Source organism: Trichechus manatus, unplaced genomic scaffold, assembly GCF_000243295.1.
Source record: "Trichechus manatus latirostris isolate Lorelei unplaced genomic scaffold, TriManLat1.0 scaffold00175, whole genome shotgun sequence".
NCBI lineage: Eukaryota > Metazoa > Chordata > Mammalia > Sirenia > Trichechidae > Trichechus > Trichechus manatus.
This window is the reverse complement of record NW_004444111.1, coordinates 5,454,839-5,473,404: the sequence shown is the minus strand read 5'-3', so window position 1 is coordinate 5,473,404 and position 18,566 is coordinate 5,454,839.

Here is an 18,566-nt window from a genome sequence, read left to right as displayed (position 1 = left end):
AAACTACTTTTTGTTTTATTTTTTAAAATTTTTTTGTGTTATATTGTTTTGTTCTATTACTTATCAAATTTGTCTCTTCTAAAAGTTTATATAAATAGAATCATGTAATATATATTATATATTTCCAGGTTTGTCACAGATGATGAAATCTGGGGTTCATTGGTATCGCCAATAGTTTGTTCCTTTTTATTTTTAATTAATATTGCATTGTAAAAATATACCAAAATTTTTTTATTTACCCTCTTATAGGTAAACATTTGAGTCATTTCCAGTTTTAATCTGTTATGATCAGCTATTGTTTTATGGGTATTTTTATATAAGTCATTTGTAGACTTATGGTTTAAATTCTCTTGGGTAAAATAACTAGGAGTGGAATTACTAGGTCATAGGGTTTAATATGATGACAAATTGCCAAATATCTTTTCCAAAGTTGTTGTCCTATTTTATATTCCTACCAATAATGTTTGAGAGACATTGATATTTCATACCTTTCCCAATAAAATATTTGGCATTGCAGGTATTTTTAATTTTGCCAATATAGAGTAGGTGTATCATGATATTTTCAATCACCTCATATACATGTGAAAGCTGGACAGTGAATAAGAAAGACAGAAGAAGAACTGATGCCTTTGAACTATGGTATTGGCGAAGAATGTTGAATATACCATAGATTGCCAGAATAATGAACGTATCTGTCTTGGAACAAGTACAGCCAGGATGCTCCTTAGAAGTTAGGATGGCAAAATTTTGTCTCAACTACTTTGGACATGTTTTCAGGAGGGACCAATTCCTTAAGAAGGACATCATGCTTGGTAAAGTGGAGGATCAGCGAAAGAGAGGAAGACCATCAAGGAGATGGATTGACACAGTAGCTGGCACCATGGGCTCAATCACACAATACTGGGAATCATGGCCTAACCAAGTTGACACATATTTGGGGGGACACAGTTCAGTCCATGACAGGTTGCTATGAGTTGGAATCGACTCAACAGGGGTGGGTTTGGTTTTGGTTTTGGTTTGTTGCAATAAAAGGCTTGAAACCTTCTCAATGATTTAAAAGCTGCATGCATAGCCAGTGAAAGTGACTGTGATGAAGAATTCGTTTTGAGTATAGCTTGGTACAGGAAGCTCTTGTAGCACAGTGACTAAAGAGCTTGGTTGCTAACTGAAAGGTCAGTGGTTGAAACCTGACATCTGCTCTTTGGGAGAAAGATGTGGCAGTTAGCTTCTGTAAACGTTTATGGCCTTGGAAACCCTATGGGACAGTTCTACTCTGTCTTACAGGGTCCCTATGAGTCAGAATTGACTAGAAGGCAGTGAATTAGGTTTGATTGCATAGGGGTTGGTTCAATCCTTTCAAAGTGAGGGCAAATTTACATAACATTAAAGGGCAACTGCTGGTTGTCTTTTAGTCAGATGTTTGTAACCCTAGGGACCTACTCTACAGAAGCTGAGTATCAAACTGAGCAAATACCTCATATCTTTAATATGTCAAGAATTTTTAACATGAACAGGTATTGGGTTTTGTGAAATATTTTTTCTATATCTATTTGAATGATATAGATATGATATAATATGGAAGAGATCCATATGTATGCTCATTCCAAAGAAGGGTGATTCAACAGAATGTGGAAATTATCAAACAATATTATTAATATCACACGCAAGTAAAATTTTGCTGAAGATCATTCAAAAGCAGTTGCAGCAGTACATTGACAGGGAACTGCCAGAATTTCAAGCAGATTCATAAGAGCACATGGAATGAAGGATATCATTGCTAATGTCAGATGGATCCTGGCTGGAAGCAGAAAATACCAGAAAGATGTTTACCTGTGTTTTATTGACTATGCAAAGGCATTCAACTGTGTGGATCATAAAATTATGGATAACATTGTGAAGAATGGGAATTCCAGAACACTTAATTGTGCTCATGAGGAACCTGTACATAGATCAGGAGGCAAATGTTCGAACAGAACAAGGGGATACTGCATTGTTTAAAGTCAGGAAAGGTGTGCATCAGGGTTATATCCTTTCACCATGCTTTTTCAATGGTATAATAATAATCCAAGAAGCTGAGCAAATAATCCAAAAAGCTGCACTGTATGATGAAGAATGCGGCATCAGGACTGGAGGAAGATTCATTAACAACCTGTGTTATGCAGATGACACAATCTTGCTTGCTGCAAGTGAACAGGACTTAAAGCACTTATTGATGAAGATCAAAGATCGCAGCCTTCAGTATGGATTACACCTCAACATAAAGAAAACAAAAATCCTCATAAGTGGACCAATAAGCAACATCATGATAAACGGAGAAAAGATTGAAGTTGTCAAGGATTTCATTTTATTTGGATCCACAGTCAACAGTCATAGAAGCAGCAGTCAAGATATCAAACAACACATTGCATTGGGCAAATCTGCTGCAAAAGACCTCTTTACCATGTTAAAAAGAAAAGATGTCACTTTAAGGACTAAGGTGAACCAGATGCAAGCCAAGGTGTTTTCAATCGCCTCATATACATGCAAAAGCTGGGCAATGAGTAAGGAAGACAGAAGAAGAATTGATGCCTTTGAATTATGGTGTTGGAGAAGAATATTGAATATACCATGGACTGCCAAGGAACGAACAAATCTGTCTTGGAAGAAATACAGTCAGAATGCTCCTTAGAAGCAAGGAGGACGAGACGTCATCTCACATACTTTGGACATGTTACTAAGAGGGATCAGTCCCTTGAAAAGGACATCATGCTTGGGAAAGTAGAGGGTTAGCAAAAAAGAGGAAGATCCTAAACGAGATGGACTGACACAGTGATTGCAACAATGGGTTCAAGCAGAGCAATGGTCATGAGGATGGTGCTGGACCAGGCAGTGTTTTGTTCTGTTGTGCATAGGGCCGCTACGAGTCGCAACCAACTCAAGGATGTCTAACAACAACAATTGAAATGATCATATGATTTTTCTCTTATCACTTCTAAATGTTGTGAATTGCAATGATAAACTTTTTAACACTGAATCAACCCAAGATGGTAAGGATACACCTCAATCAATAATGATGTATTACTCTTTTTATATATTGATAAATTTGATATCCTAAAACTCTGTGAAGGATTTTTTGCATTAGTGTTTGTGAAAGAAATTGGTCTACTATTTTATCTTCTCATAATATCTTTGTCAGGTTATTGCTATTAGGAATATACTGGCCTCATAAAAGAAATTGGAAAGTGCTTCCTACTCCTTTATCTACTCAAAGAGTTTGGTAGGGTTAATGTTTCTTTCTTAAGTGTTTCGAAGAAGTCACTGGAAATTTCATCTGCCTCTTAGACTTTTTATGATATGTTTTGTAAAAAACATTAAATCCCCATTAACCTTCAGAACGCAGCTCAAATGTTTGCTTCTTCCATTTTCTATTTCATCTCTTTCTCTAGAAGTTTTTTTTCTTCAACATTTATTGCACCAATATTTAACTACCTTCCAACATCTCAGGTTACTTTCATTTTTTTGATTATTTTTATTTTATAAGGAAAGGGCTAAATGAATTAAAATATAATGAATATTCACTATTTTCCAGGACTTGTGCCAAGTTATTTAAACCTCACAGAAATCGTTGGACAATATATTATTTATTTAGTTTCTAATTCAAAGTTGAGGCTTAAGAGGTATTAGTTAATACGTTTAAGGCATAGAGCTAATGTAGCACATATTTTTCTTCTGCCATCATCCCTTTTTAAAAGGAACTTACCCTTCCCTTATTACTTGTGATTCCAGAAAGCGTTGTTAATTGGGTTTGCCCATTGTGCTAGTATAGGCATGTACATAGGCTGAACCAATTATATTACTTTATCACTATGATAACACAGATTGATTTCAAATGGACATAAGAACCAAGAAGAGCAAAGTATCCCCTGGAACTGATACATGAATATTGGAAGAGAGAAGTACTCTTTCTGCAGTGATAGCCAAATTGAATGGCTATGAAGCTGTGCCTGCTGGAAGCAATTGTGCCTAGCATATTAAAGATGTCTTCCTGAAGAGTAAAGCCCAGCATCTCAAGTCTACTTAGGATAGCAAAAAAGATTGAGAGAGAGAGAGAGACCCAGAATAGAGTGGACCATTCATGCTGGTTTGTCTGGGACTTTTACAATTGTTTCTGATGAATTAATGCTTTTAATTTTAGTAATCTTTTTTCTATTAAAAAAAGTCTTAATAATGGATTATATATTCACTCCACTTACCAATATAGTTTGAATTCCTGGGTTCTGGCCATGCATGAAGCCAGTTGTACCCTAGGCTTTCCAGTTATACAGGACATTAGTTCTGCATTCTTGCTTAAAGTAGAATGATTGGATTTCTGTGTGTTATAAACAAATCAATCTTAAACAATATAGCTAAAATCTGGCAGAATTGGGATTTATGCCTTCATTTATCTAACTCTAAATTCAATGTCTAATATTACTCCATCTATTAAAACATAAGATGAAGTATTTTTCTCTGATTTCCTAATTGGGTTTAAAGTTGTAAGACATAAGGAACTTTCATAATCAAATAAGTGCATTATAAAATCAAGTGTTTAATACATATGATCCCTTGCAATTAAATTTTCTAGTGTTTAGCATTTGCTTTTAAACTTTATGATATCTTCTAAAATTAAAACTAAAATTCAAAAATTAAATCTACTTAATTTTGTTTCTCCTATATAACCCATAAAATTACAATTTTACTGCAGGAATAAAAATTAGATATCACCAGTCCAGGTCTTTAATTTTACAAATGGAGAAAGAAAAACCCAGTTTAATTCTCTTGACTTTTACTTATTGTGTCCGTAATTTTCCTTAGGTTTGAAGCCAATTCCTGGTGGGTGTATTTTATTTGCATCTGAAATTCTTGAAATTGATGCATACTACATACTCTCAGCTTTTTTTTTTTTTTGGTCATCTGCTCCATTATCCATTATTTATTTTAAAGTTCTAAATATTATCACTTGTCCATGCACTCTTTAGATGAAGATGTGCAAAAGCACCTTGCTGTGTTTTGTTTTGTTTCTCTCAAAAACAAACATAAAAACAACAACAGTATGAAAATTTCTTATGACTGTTTCTATAGGATTATACTATCAGGTGTAATATGTTAAAATCAAGACTTTTAAGTTAAAAGTGAAAAATAGTAAGTAGTCTCAATTTATTTAATACAATTAAATCTGTTTTTCAATGATTTCCAAATTTTTATTTTGAATATATAAATGAATTTGTGATTTAACATTTTATAGTTTCAAAATATTGGTTTCTTTCCTAAACCCCAAATATCATGCTTTGTCAGAATATTGAAATTGTTCCTGTCTCTTTGTGACCAGAGAAACAGGGCCACCTATCTGAGAACATTAAACAAAATGTGTAAGTATCAGCACAGACAATAATTCTGTTACTGTGAACTCATACCTTGAAGAGCATCCCAATTTGGTAGGGGTAAAATACATGTCTGCATTTCCGTTAGAGTGCCATCTGTCTACTCAGGACTACAGCCCAATTAGAGCTTGATGAAAAATTCTAGGGTTATTCCAGTACCAATTAGTCCAGGTGATGATAATGTTTGGAATCTTTTCAATATAAGTTCAGCGCCATCCAGGGAATCTTTGCCAGGTGTGGGTCTTCATTTTAACAGAAGACTTAGTGTTCCTGGATTCTCATTAGACTTTCTGAGTCATTTGCTTTTTGCTGCTTCTTTGGCTACAGCACTGATTGTTAAGAGATTCCAAAACCTCCTTTTCTGTTGGATTATTTGTGTTCAATCTCTGCCAATTCTTATGCTTTAAATATTTCTCTGAGGCCCCTTGTTTTTCAATTACGAATCAGGAAAGACAAGCTATTTAAAGAAATAAAAACATATCATCTCCTTTATGCTTTTCTTTGAATCATAATTAAAGCACAATAATGTTAATTTAGAATTAAAAATTCAGGCTACCACACTACCATTTTGCACTTTTATATTGGAAAACAAATTCTAACCCTGCCCCACTCTTGAATCAAATAAAAGCTCCTCCCCGCCCAACGCCGCCATTACTGCCTTTGACTGCGTGTCATTGACAACTTTCACAGCACTAGCATCGTCTATCATTTATTATGTAGGCCAGTTATTGTGCTATCATTGCCATGGGTTTCGATTAAGCTGGGTACTTCAGAACATACAAATTTAATGTGTTATTTCAGTGAATGCAACACTAGACTGTAAAGATGACAAATAACTCCTGAGCCCAAATTACCCAAGCTTTAGGTAATGTGTTCTGTATTAACAGAGCAGCTCTTGTAGCAATATTTTATCCTGAATAGTGTAATAAAAGGTAGCTGGCATCACCAACTAGCGAGTTATTGTGAATATGAAGAAAGTTTTGAAACCTCAAGCTAGAGAGCCTCTACAATTCCATTAAAATAAAGAATTGAATCAAAGATGTTCCCATCACCACTACGTTGATAGCACAAAATGAAATAATGTGCTATTCTCTTCCATTAATTCCATGATGAATGGCTATACTGATGTAGACATATTTCTAGAAAGTAGAAACAAATATATATCACAGGATTTGGCCAAATAGACAATATATGCAGTTTGAAAGTCTTGTTCCAGTCTTAAAACAAACTGATTAAGAATACACCTCATATATAGTATGTAGTGTGCCGTATTTGCGTTGACAGATAAAGATCTAATTAGGAGTTGTTCTTAGGTGCTGTCAAATTGATTCTGACTCATAGCTACGCTATGTACCACAAAACAAAATACTACAAGGTCCTGCACCATCCTCACAATCATTACTATGCTTGAGCCCATCGTTGCAGCCATTGTGTTGATCCATCTTGTTGAGGGTCTTCTTCTCTTTCACTGACACTCTACTTTTCCAAGCATGATGTCCTTCTCCAGTGACTGGTCCCTCCTGATAACATGTCCAAAGTACGTGAGACGAAGTCTCGCCATCCTCACTTCTAACTAGCATTCTGGTTGTACTTCTTCCAAGACAAATTTGTTCATTCTTCTGAAAGTCCACAGTATATTCAATATTCTTCACCAACACCATAATTTAAAGGCATCAATTCTTCTTCGGTAGTAGTACTCTAAAAATAGCTTGTGTTTTAGTGCCTAATGACTAGCAGTACAATTAAGAATATTTTAAGATAATCCAGAGCTTCTGCTTTAAAAATAGCAGACTTTACACCTGAATTTACCTCCTCACTTCCGAAAACCCTACTGAAATTATACTAATAGGATACAAAGTAAATGTACAAACCTTCAGTGACAAAGAGAATAGAAGATATGACAACACAACATTTTGAAAGCTGGAAGAAAGATGGGTAAAATTTACCTAAAATAATAGGTCTCAGAGAGATGAAGTCTAAGACACAACATCCAGAAACAACCTATTTTTAGCTACAAATTCCTAAAAGGCTTAGGAATTGGAGATGAATGTGGTTATGAAAGCAGGGGGATCCATAGATTCCTTTGCTCAGTCAGCTCTGATAAGTGATTTCCCTGCCTTCTCCTGAAAGAAGACAAAACAACCAAACCAAATCCGTTGCCGTTAAGTCAAGTCGATTCTGACTCATAGTCACCCTATGAAGACAGGATAGAACTACCCCACTGGGTTTCCAAGGAGCAGCTGGTGGATTCGAACTCCCAGCTTTTTGGTTAGCAGCCAAATGCTTAACCACTGTGCCACCAGGGTCCCCCTGAAAGAAGAGTGGTGGTTAATGTTGAAGAAAGTGTAACTAGAGAGACTCTCATTACATGTCATCAGAGATACCGAATCAGGTAGGTGTTGGGGGTTGTACTACAAAATATATCTTCCTTGTATGATTTCTTCAGAAACTACTGGAGGATATCTTCCACTAAAACAAAAGAGTAAACCAAGAAATGGAAGATGTGAAATAAAAGAAACAGAAAATCCACCATACAAGGGAGACAAAGATGATGCCAGGTTGATGTGAAAGGGAGATGCCAGAATGACATTTATACATTAGGTATAGAGGGAGCCCAGTCTCCAGAGGTGCTCTAGGAGAGTGTTCACAAGCTGAAAGTGTTTAAAAATCCTGAGAGAAGGGTTATGCTCATGAAGAAAATTATGTGATAATTAATCATAGATACATGGATAAGACACAATATAAAAGCTCATTAATCACCAACACCAGAGAGGGTCTGAACAGATTTGGGATAAAGTGAAAAAGAGTCCTATTTGAAATTAGAAGAGTATAAAGTCTATTTGTCCAGTTGTGACCCTTCAGCACTGAAGATGGTATAAAACTACTTTAGTTTAATAAGTTTTCTTGAAGCACACCAATGAGAAGACAAAAATGTATGTTCCCAAACAACTTATAAGTCCCAAATGCTGATTTATTAGTTTGGTTAATTAGTTTCCTCACCTAACTGCAGGACAGGCTTGAATAACACTGTGGTAAAATAACTCCCTTTAATATTTGTATGAATTATATATACAAATTTGAAAGGTATGTGTTGATCATTTTCTTGTATGTTGGTCTATTTCTAGTATGTCAACAGCATCATGTAGTTTACTATTTTGAATAAAATCATGATTTTTACTTAAAATTAGAGGGATAGGACATTTTTAGCATTAAGATAACGATGGAGATATATACATGTATATATGTATATACAGTTAGCCCCCAACTTATGACGACATGCCTTTCCAAAAACTCTGTCATGAGTCGGTACTGATGTAAGTCGAATACCTGATTTTTTTTTTTATTTTCATTGTTATTGTCTCTTATTATCTATATCTTTATAAATCCAATCTTTATTTTCATTGAGGGGTTGGCATGAGAATGATAACGTCAGCAAATTACATGATGTAACATTGTATGTAGAACGTATTACTAATGATAAGTAAGATGTACAAAAAAAAGGACTGTTGTAAGTGCGTTTGGTACCTGTATATGTAATGTGCAAGTAAATCCTATTGACATAGCTGTCTCTAAAATAAAAGAAAAATACTGACTTTTTGTACTGACCAATTGGGATTTATATGTTTTCATCAAGCTTAACAATGTGGTGAAATTAACTGTAAATATTTATTTTTTTGCAAAATTCTTCATACTGGCAGTATAAAAATTAAAATGATTAGAAGTTTACTATATCCACTTTAAAATACACACACACACTGTTTGCAGAATTTTCCATTATAATCCAGTTAAACAGAGTGGAAATAACTATATTGACTTCTGAAGCAATGAAAGAAAATCTGATCTGGAATGTTAGCCGTATGAAAAACTGCCTCCTTTGCTGTGAAACCAGAAGCACTGGGTGGTACCCGGCTACCATTATTGAACATTTTAATCAAAGATTCTATACAAGAATCCTGATCAAAAGGGAAAAAATACAGAATAGAATTTCAAATTCTCACGGACTCTAGACTTTCTAGCGCCATAGCTTAACCCCTGAAACTATTGCCCTGAGATAAGCTTAAACCTTCAACCAAAAATATCCCCTGAAGTCATCTTAAAACCAAACAATAGTTTAGCCTAACTAGTAAAAAAAGGTCAGCCTTGAGCATTATGCTCTTTTAAGAACTACCTTTATTGGATCAAATTGACAACAGCAATTTGAAAAATTAGATGGAAACCTTAAAGGGCAGTGAATTTATGTTAATGAGGGAGCAACAATTCAGAAAAGGAGGGTGAGAAAGGTCGCACGACTCAAAGACTATAATCAATGTCACTGAATCGTCCATGTAGAAACTGTTGAATTGTTGTATGTTTTGCTGTGTATATTCTTACCACACCATCATCAACAAAATAAATATAATTTAAATAAAAGGACATCATTTTTTCTGTTCTTTTGGTGTAATTGAATAAACAAAACAAAAATAAGTCATCCAAATGTCTACTCTTCAGATTGCTCACCACACCAAGACCTTGATGACAAATGAATCAAGTAAAATAGAAAATAAATAAATAAATAACAGAAACTATCAGTTTTGTAACAATTAATAAAAAATGCAACTCAAATACGGAGTACCAATTCTCTACCAGTAACGTGGTAAAGAAGTATAATTAACTCTGTAAGTATTCTGATAAATTAACAAAATAATCACATAAAAATAGATGTTTTCATTGCTACTTATTCCTATGATTCAGCAACTACTGACCACCATAAATATGCAAATAGGATCTTGTTTGATTCTAAGGAAATTAAAGTGTGTAGTATTTTATTAAAATTGAAATCCCTTTAGAAGCTTACAGAATGCGTGGTATTTTCACTTGATTATAATATTTCACATGTACGTACAAATCCCATTGGCATAGTTGTCTCTAAAATCAAACAAAAATATTAACGTTTCATCTTGACAAATGGGAATTTGTATGTTTTCATCAAGCTTAGCAATGTGGTAAAAGTAACTGTAAACTATTTTTTTTGTAGAATGCTACATACTAGTAGCAAAAAAAAAAAAATTAAATGATTACAAGTCTACTATATCCACTTTAAAATATTTTATCTTTTGTTGCTCACAAAGAATATTTATCAGTAAATAAGTTTTTGATGATAAACGAAATGATGGCAGACCAAAATAATTGTTAGTAGCTAAAATTATAAAGCATATGTTGTTATTTAAACTAAAGTATAATACAAACGAACATTAAAAAAAAAAAAAAAAAACTACTGATTTAGACCTGGAACAAATGTTTTCGAAATTACCAAAAGGTTAGCTTTCTAAGCTTTAGGCTGAACATGCCGTTTCCTGAATCATACGCATGTGTGCTGCGCTAGCTAACCAATCAATTTAAATTGACATTTGTTAGAACGGGAGTATTGGGGGAATAAAAGATAAACACTCTTTCATCATTCCTCATAAATCAATTCTATTCTGTACACAGAACTTAGAAAAGTCTTTAGCTCAAGTTATTAAAACAGAATCTTAACAAAATAGCTACATTTTTTCTCTTGCCAAATGTAAAGCATGCATGAAAAAGTGCCCACATAGCAACATATCAAGAATGCTATTGTAAGCATACATACCTGCAAGAGTAATTGCTCTTAAACCATTTTTCTAACAAAAAACATATAAACTTTTGTAAGGAATTTCTTTGTTTTACAAGGAGGGTGGGTGGTTGACTTGTAGGAAGTTTAGAATGATTGCACATATACTTTTACAAGGAGTTAATTTTAATCTCTAATGAATCAAATCAGTCCTTGTGTAAAAAATCCAGAATATCTATTATGTAGATGTGAGATGATTTTCATTTGTCTTTACAACAGTTGTATCTTCTCAGCAGAAGGGTAATGTATGCCGGATCTTAATGAGCTATTTGTGTTCTGACTTTCTTATTGCAAGTTTCCATTGTTCTGCGCTTCTTTCAGAGCACACCATTCCTTACTGAAAGACATTATTAGGCTTAAAAGGCTTTAGGTGCATCTGTAGATAACCTCCTCAGCTGGACATTTTAATAGGATGGTGCAGTAGTTTTAAGATCTGTTCACATATTCTTTGTTTGTATTTCACTTCTAAAGGTGGAATTCAAATTCTCTCCCCTTAAGTGTGAGCTGTACTAAGGGACTCACTTCTAACCAATAGAATGTGGTAGAAGTGATGGTGTGTGATGTCTGAGATTCAAATTTAAAAAACATTGTGGCTTCCTCCTTACTCCTTCTGGGGTAAGTAGCTGCTATGTCTGAAGACACAGAGCTACCCTACAACAGTCCAGTGGCAAGAAACTGAGGCCTGCAACCAAAGCCATGTGAGTGAATCATCTGCGAAGTCAATCCTCCCAACACCAGTTAAGACTTCAGGTAATGTAGCTGACCACCAAGTTGACTGCAGCCTCATTCATGACAGATCCTGATCCAAAACCACCCAGATAAATCGCTCCTGGATTCCCAACCCTCAGAAACTATGAGATAACAAATATATTTTTTTTTCTTTGAAGGTGATAAATTTGGGGAAATTTATTTACATAGAAAATTACTTATTTGGTGAATCAACAAATAATTTATTTCCTTTTAGTGAGTATCCTAGAGATTACAACATAAATCCTTAATTCATAAAAGTCTAACTGAAATTAGAATTCTTTTTTCTTCCAGTATAATAAATGGTCCAAAACATTTTAACTCCATTTACCTCTTCTTATTTACTATTTTGGAAATGCTGGTGGAATAGTGGTTAAGAGCTATGGCTGCTAACCAAAAGGTCGGCAGTTAGAATCCTCCAGGCACTCCTTGGAAACCACATGGGGCAGTTATACTCTGTCCTACAGTGTTGCTGTGGGTCAGAATTGACTCGACAGCAACAGGTTTGTTTTTGGGGGGTATTTACTATTGTTATGTACTGCGATTCTATATATTTCTAAATCTCTTAAAATGTTATTCTTCTTGTTGCTGCTGTCGGATTGTTGTTGATTTATGCAGTCAATATTTGTTTAGCTTTACCTTTGTGAAGTTTCTTTTCTTTTTTTCTTTTCTAAAAATGACTTTACTTCGCCTTTACTATTGAAGAATATTTATGATAGCTATACAATTCAAGACTGGCAATTATTTGGTTTAGCACATTAAAGGTAATTTATTGTTTTGGCTATATTTTACTTTTCTTATAAGAAGTCCATGCCATTCTATGTTTAGCTCCCTTTGGAAGTAATAAACTTATTTTTCAGCCATTATAAAATTTTTCTCTTTGTCTTTGGTTTCAAGTAGTTTTACTATGCTATATCTAAGAATAGTTTCTTTGCGTTTATCCAAATATGGGTTCTCATACTTCTGGAATTTCAAGTGTTTTATTTTCAAATATTACTTCTGTCTTGGTCATACTTTTTATTCCCCCTCTCCAGATGCAAGCAAGATGTTTCATCTGACCTATCTTTCAGATCACTGATTGTCTTTTCAGCTGTATCTTATCCACTACTAAATTCAATCATTGAATTCTTAACTTCAATTATAATATTGTTCCCCCAAGTCAACTTTTTCATTTTTCTTATCTTTTAGGAGTCCATGGATGGTGTAAATTGTTAACTGTTCAACTGCAGGCTAAAAAGGTGGTGGTTCAAACCCACCCAGAGGTGCCTCAGAAGACAGGCCTGGCAATCTACTTCCAAAAGGTCAAACCTTGAAAACCCTATGAATAAAAAGTTCTACTCTGTACATGTGGGGTTTCACTGAGTCAAAACTGACATGATAGCAACTAACAATGACAACAAAGATGTCTTTGATTAGTTTTTATGCAAGCAAACTTTAAATTTTGGAGTAAGCTGTATTTCTATCTTGTTAAAAAATAAACCTCATTCCAAAGAATGGTGATCCAATGGAGTGTGGATGTTATCGAACTGTATCATTAATATTACATGCAAGTAAAATTTTGCCAAAGATAATTAAAAAACGGTTGCAGTATACATCAACAGAGAGCTGCCAGAAATTCAGGCCGGATTCAGAAGAGGACGTGGAATGAAGAATATCATTGCTGATGTTAGATGGATCTTGGCTGAAAGCAGAGAATACCAGAAAGATGTTTACCTGTGTTTTATTGACTATGCAAAAAGCATTTAACTGTGTGGATCATAACAAATTACGAATAACATTGCAAAGAATGGGAATTCCAGAACACTTAATTGTGCTCATGCAGAGCCTATACATAGACCAAAAAGGGCAGTCATTTGAACAAAACAAGGGGATACTACATGGTTTAAAATCAGAAAAGTTGTGCATCAGAGTTGTATCCTTTCACTGTACTTACTCAACCTGTATGTTGAGAAAATAATCCAAGAAGCTGGACTATATGAAGAAGAACATTGCATCAGGACTGAAGGAAGAGTTATTAACAACCTGTGACATGCAGATAACATAACCTTGCTTGCTGAAAGCAAAGAGCACTTGAAGCAGTTACAGAGGAAGATCGAAGACTACAGCCTTCAGTATGGATTACACCTCAACATAAAGAAAACAAAAATCCTCACAACTGGACCAATAAGCAACATCATGAGAAATGGAGAAAAGATTGAAGTTGTCACGATTTCATTGTACTTAGATCTACAATCAGTGCCCATGGAAGCAGCAGTCAGATATCAAAGGACACGCTGTATTGGGAAAATCTGCTGCAAAAGACCTCTTCGAAGTGTTAAAAAGCAAAGAAGTCACGTTAAGACTAAGGTAAGCCTGACCCAAGCCATTGTGTATTCAATAGCCTCATATGCATGCGAAAGCTGGACAATGAATAAGGAAGACCGAAGATAAATTGATGCCTTTGAATTATGGTGTTAGTGAAGAATATTGAGTATAGTAGCATGCACTGTCAGAAGAATAAACTAATCTGTCTTGGAAGAAGCACAGCCAGAATGCACCTTAGAAAAGAGGATGATGATACATCATCTACCTACTTTGGATGTGATATCAAGAGGCACCAGTCCCTGGAGAAGGACATCATGCCTGGTAAAGTAGATAGTCAATAAAAAAGAGGAAGACCCACGAGATAGATTGACACAGTGGCTGCAGCAGTGGGCTCAAGCACAGAAACAATAATGAGGGTGGTACAGGATCGGGCGGTGTTTCTTTCCGTTGTACATAGGCTGGCTATGAATTGGAACCAACTCCACGGCACCTAACAACCAGGGCTTCAACCCAGTTTGTTCCAGTTTGAATCTCTGCTGAGAATTTGTATTTCCACCCCAGATATACTGAATCAGAATCTTCATTTTAACAAGATCTCCAGTTGATTCTTATGTATGATAAATTTTGAGAACCACTGCTCTACTAGTGGTTTTTAGAATTGGTCCTAAACCAGCATCATTAGCATCACCTGGGAATTTCTTAGAAATGCAAATTCTCAGCTGGGGTTCGAACTGGAATGAACCAGTTCCAAGCCCTGCTAATCATAACAACAGCGAACTTGTTTTTGTCCCTTAATAAGAGCAAGTTATCTTGGTAGCTACCACAGCTTCAATTACAGTCAAACAGTGATGGGGACATAGTTGACATTAAAAAATACTTATTCAATAAGAGGATGAATGCATTTCCTCAATAAAATGCTAGAATATGATAGTCATTGTTGAGCTTGCATGATCTGAAAACATTTAAAATGCAGTCATGCAAATAAAATATATTTTTTAACAGTGATTATAGAAAGCATGTGTGCCTTATTTAACAAGTAAAAATAGTATAAATCTGGTCATAAAACTTTGACTTGTTATAGCTATATTAACTGCATAATGATTTCCCAAGAAGCCCTGGTTGCACAGTGGTTAAAGCACTCGGCTGCTAAACGAAAGGCTGGTGGTTCCAATCTACCAGCCATTCCATGGGAGAAAGATGTGGCAGTCTGCTTCCATAAAGATTACAAGCCTTGGAAACCCTATGGGTACTTCTACTCTGTCGTATAGGGTTGCTACGAGTTGGAATTGACTGGACAGCAATGCGTTTATAATTATTTCCCACTCTAAAACACATGCAGTAATGGACTACCCAGCTCCATCTTACTGAAGAAGAAAACTAATTTTAAATCTAGTAAACCTTTAAAATCTGGATTATTCCATGTATTGCCAGTTGGAAAATTATAAACTTAAAGCAGTCTGGATATTTTCCTCTTTTCAAGTTTTAAAGTTACTTTCGCACATTGACAAGAAGGTAGTTTTTTCAACATCCAAAATGATAAACACAAGAGATTACTATTAATTTTAACACCTTCTTGGGATGCTTTGCCTGTGAAGTTTGTTACCGTAATCTGAATACAATCTTGCCCACTATTATTTCTTTGCACACTCTGCTATCTGAGTCACATATCAAAATGTAAATATCTCTTCTTGTCCTGGAAAAGTTGTACGGTGCATACGACTGCTTTGACCTTTTCAATAGTCTCCATTTGGACTGGTTGTCAGTTCCAATCACAGGTTCCTGGGGTTGTAAACAGGCAAAGGTGGGCCTGGGAAACAAATCAAATTACAGAATACTGAAAAGGTCACAGTAGGATGATTTTATCTTCACAGCACAAAAGATGCAGAAAAAAAAATATTTTTGATCTTTAAAAAAATGAGTAAATGTGATCTTATGTATGTATTAATAACTGGTAAAAAGCCAATGATAAACTTCCACTTGTTTATCATAATTTTAAAATTATTGTTCAACTACATCTGAAAAGTCTCTAAGCATATTCTGACTGCAAATTTAATATAAATCACTCCATTTCACTTATAATTAAGAATATAGCAAATCCTCTTGAAGAGGAATCCCTCAGTATATTAGTACATACAGTTATTAACGAAATGACAGTCATGTAATAATGTGAATTTCCTTTTCTCCTTTCCATCCAGAAGACAGCTTAAAATATTGCACTGTAGGCCCAGATGGAAGATGAACTTTACTTGGTTTATTCAGCCTTGCTAAAATTTCTCACAGTTGCGTTTATTTTCTCTTTGCTACATGAGCCTCAAGGGACTGGTATTTTAATTGTGCTGTTTCTTTCTTGAATGGCTAGCTTCTATCACAAGTAAAGCTTTTCCAAAACACACATAGGGATTTTGGTTGAATATTTCCCATAACGTGATATTAAAGCATTCTGCTGGTGTACACTGATGTGCATATCTGTATTGTGAAGACTCATAGCTGAAAGCATGCAAACCGTTGTACCATCCCTAAATGTGTTTCTGTCTTTAGCTTTCAGTTATTTTAAAAATAAAATGACTGTTTCATTCCTCAATGTCTTAAAATACACATAGTCTTGATAACATACTGACATACTGATATCATTTATTCTGTTTAGTATAATACACAGATAAATTGATATTTGCATTACTAGCACCAGCTTTTCAAATGTGCTATGCATTAATACTGTAAAAAAAGAAAGAAAAAAAGACATATTTACTTACTGTTTTCAGCCATAAAACTTTGACTATCCAAATTGTAAACAATCCTTATTTCTTCAACAAAACAAATCTGAGCTCCTTTAATTAGTCTTTGACTCAGATTACTGCAAGAACATCAAAGTAATTGAACACTGTTTTACAGTGCCTTATAATTCAGGTTTTTATTATGCCAGACGTCTGTTCTCCCTAGTAATTCTCCCTCAATTATTAAAAAGTCCACTTTTCTTTAGAAAAGTATCCATCTTTTGGGCATTTTTACTACTTCACGCAGGACCATCAAAAGTCTACTATATTCTTTTCATTTTTTTTCTAAAAATCTCTGCAGAAAAAAATGGACTACTTAAAAAAAGTATTTATTAAAAGCATAGCCTAGTTATCAATACAAGAGGAAAATCACAAATTTAATATGTTCTGAGATAACTTTCAGAGTTGTCATTCACCTGAGCTCCAGTATTTCTTGGCAGGGTACAGCTGGAAACCAAGAGTGGTTTAGCACAGTCTGATTTCCAAATCATCTTTTAAACTAAGCAGTGAAAATCTTTATCTTATGATCCTACTTGTTTGAAATATCTAGAACTGGCAAATGTAGAGAGACTAACATTTATTAGTGGTTACCAGGGAGTGAGAGGGAGAAAAAAGAAGGAGTCATTGCTTAGAGGGCACTAAACTTCAGTGAAGGGTGAAGGAAAAATTTGGAAATAGTGATGATGATTGCACACAATGAACCTAATTAATGTCACTGAATTGTACATGTGAGCATTGTAGAAATGGCAAATGTTTTATTAGATATAAATATATACACATATATATATTTACCACAATTTTTAAAAAAGATGCCTTTTCAGCCTTAAAAGCAAAAGTCTACTGGTGAACACTTTAAATACGTAGCAAAGGAACATTATGGGACAAGTGTAAAGGCTGTACATCCGTGTAAGGCAGAATAAAATAAAAAACCAAATCCATTACTGTAGAGTTGTTTCTGACTTATAGCAAACCTATAGGACAGAGGTAGAACTGCCTCATAGGGTTTCCAAGGAGTGGCTGGTGGATTCCAACTGCTGACTTTTTGGTTAGAAGCTGCGTTCTCAACCATTGTGCCACCAGGGCTTCCAAGGCAGAACAGGAAACTTAAAAAAAAAAAAAAAAGCGTTGATTGACATGACTGGGAGATCTAAGAAACCCTGATGATGCAGTGGTTAAGAGCTTGGCTGCTAACCAAAAGATCGGCAGTTCTAATCCACCTGCCGCTCTTAGAAACCCTATGGGGGAATTCTACTCTGTCCTATAGGGTGGCTATGTGTCGGAATCAACTTGAAGGCAATGAGTTTGGTTTTGTTCTTTGTGGAGGAGGAGGAAAACTAAAGCAAGGAGAGAGCAATTGCCAAAGGAAGAGTATAGCCAAGACCACAAGTTCTCTGTGCCCGTGTATGCAGACCTTGAATATCTCAAGTGATTTAGATACCACAAGAGCTTGGCTGCTAACCAAAAGATCGGCAGTTCAAATCCACCAGCTACTCCTTGGAAACTCTGTGGGGCAGTTCTCTGTCCTATAGGGTCGCTATAAGTCAGCATTGACTGGACAGCAACAGTAACAGATTACCTCTTCTAAGTTGTAGAACTTCTACAATTAAAAAGAAATAACAACTGTATTCTAAAGTGTTAACTTAATTCTGATATAAAATAAAGAAAAACTGTAATATTTCTTCCAAAGGAGGAACAACTGGTCCACATCTTATA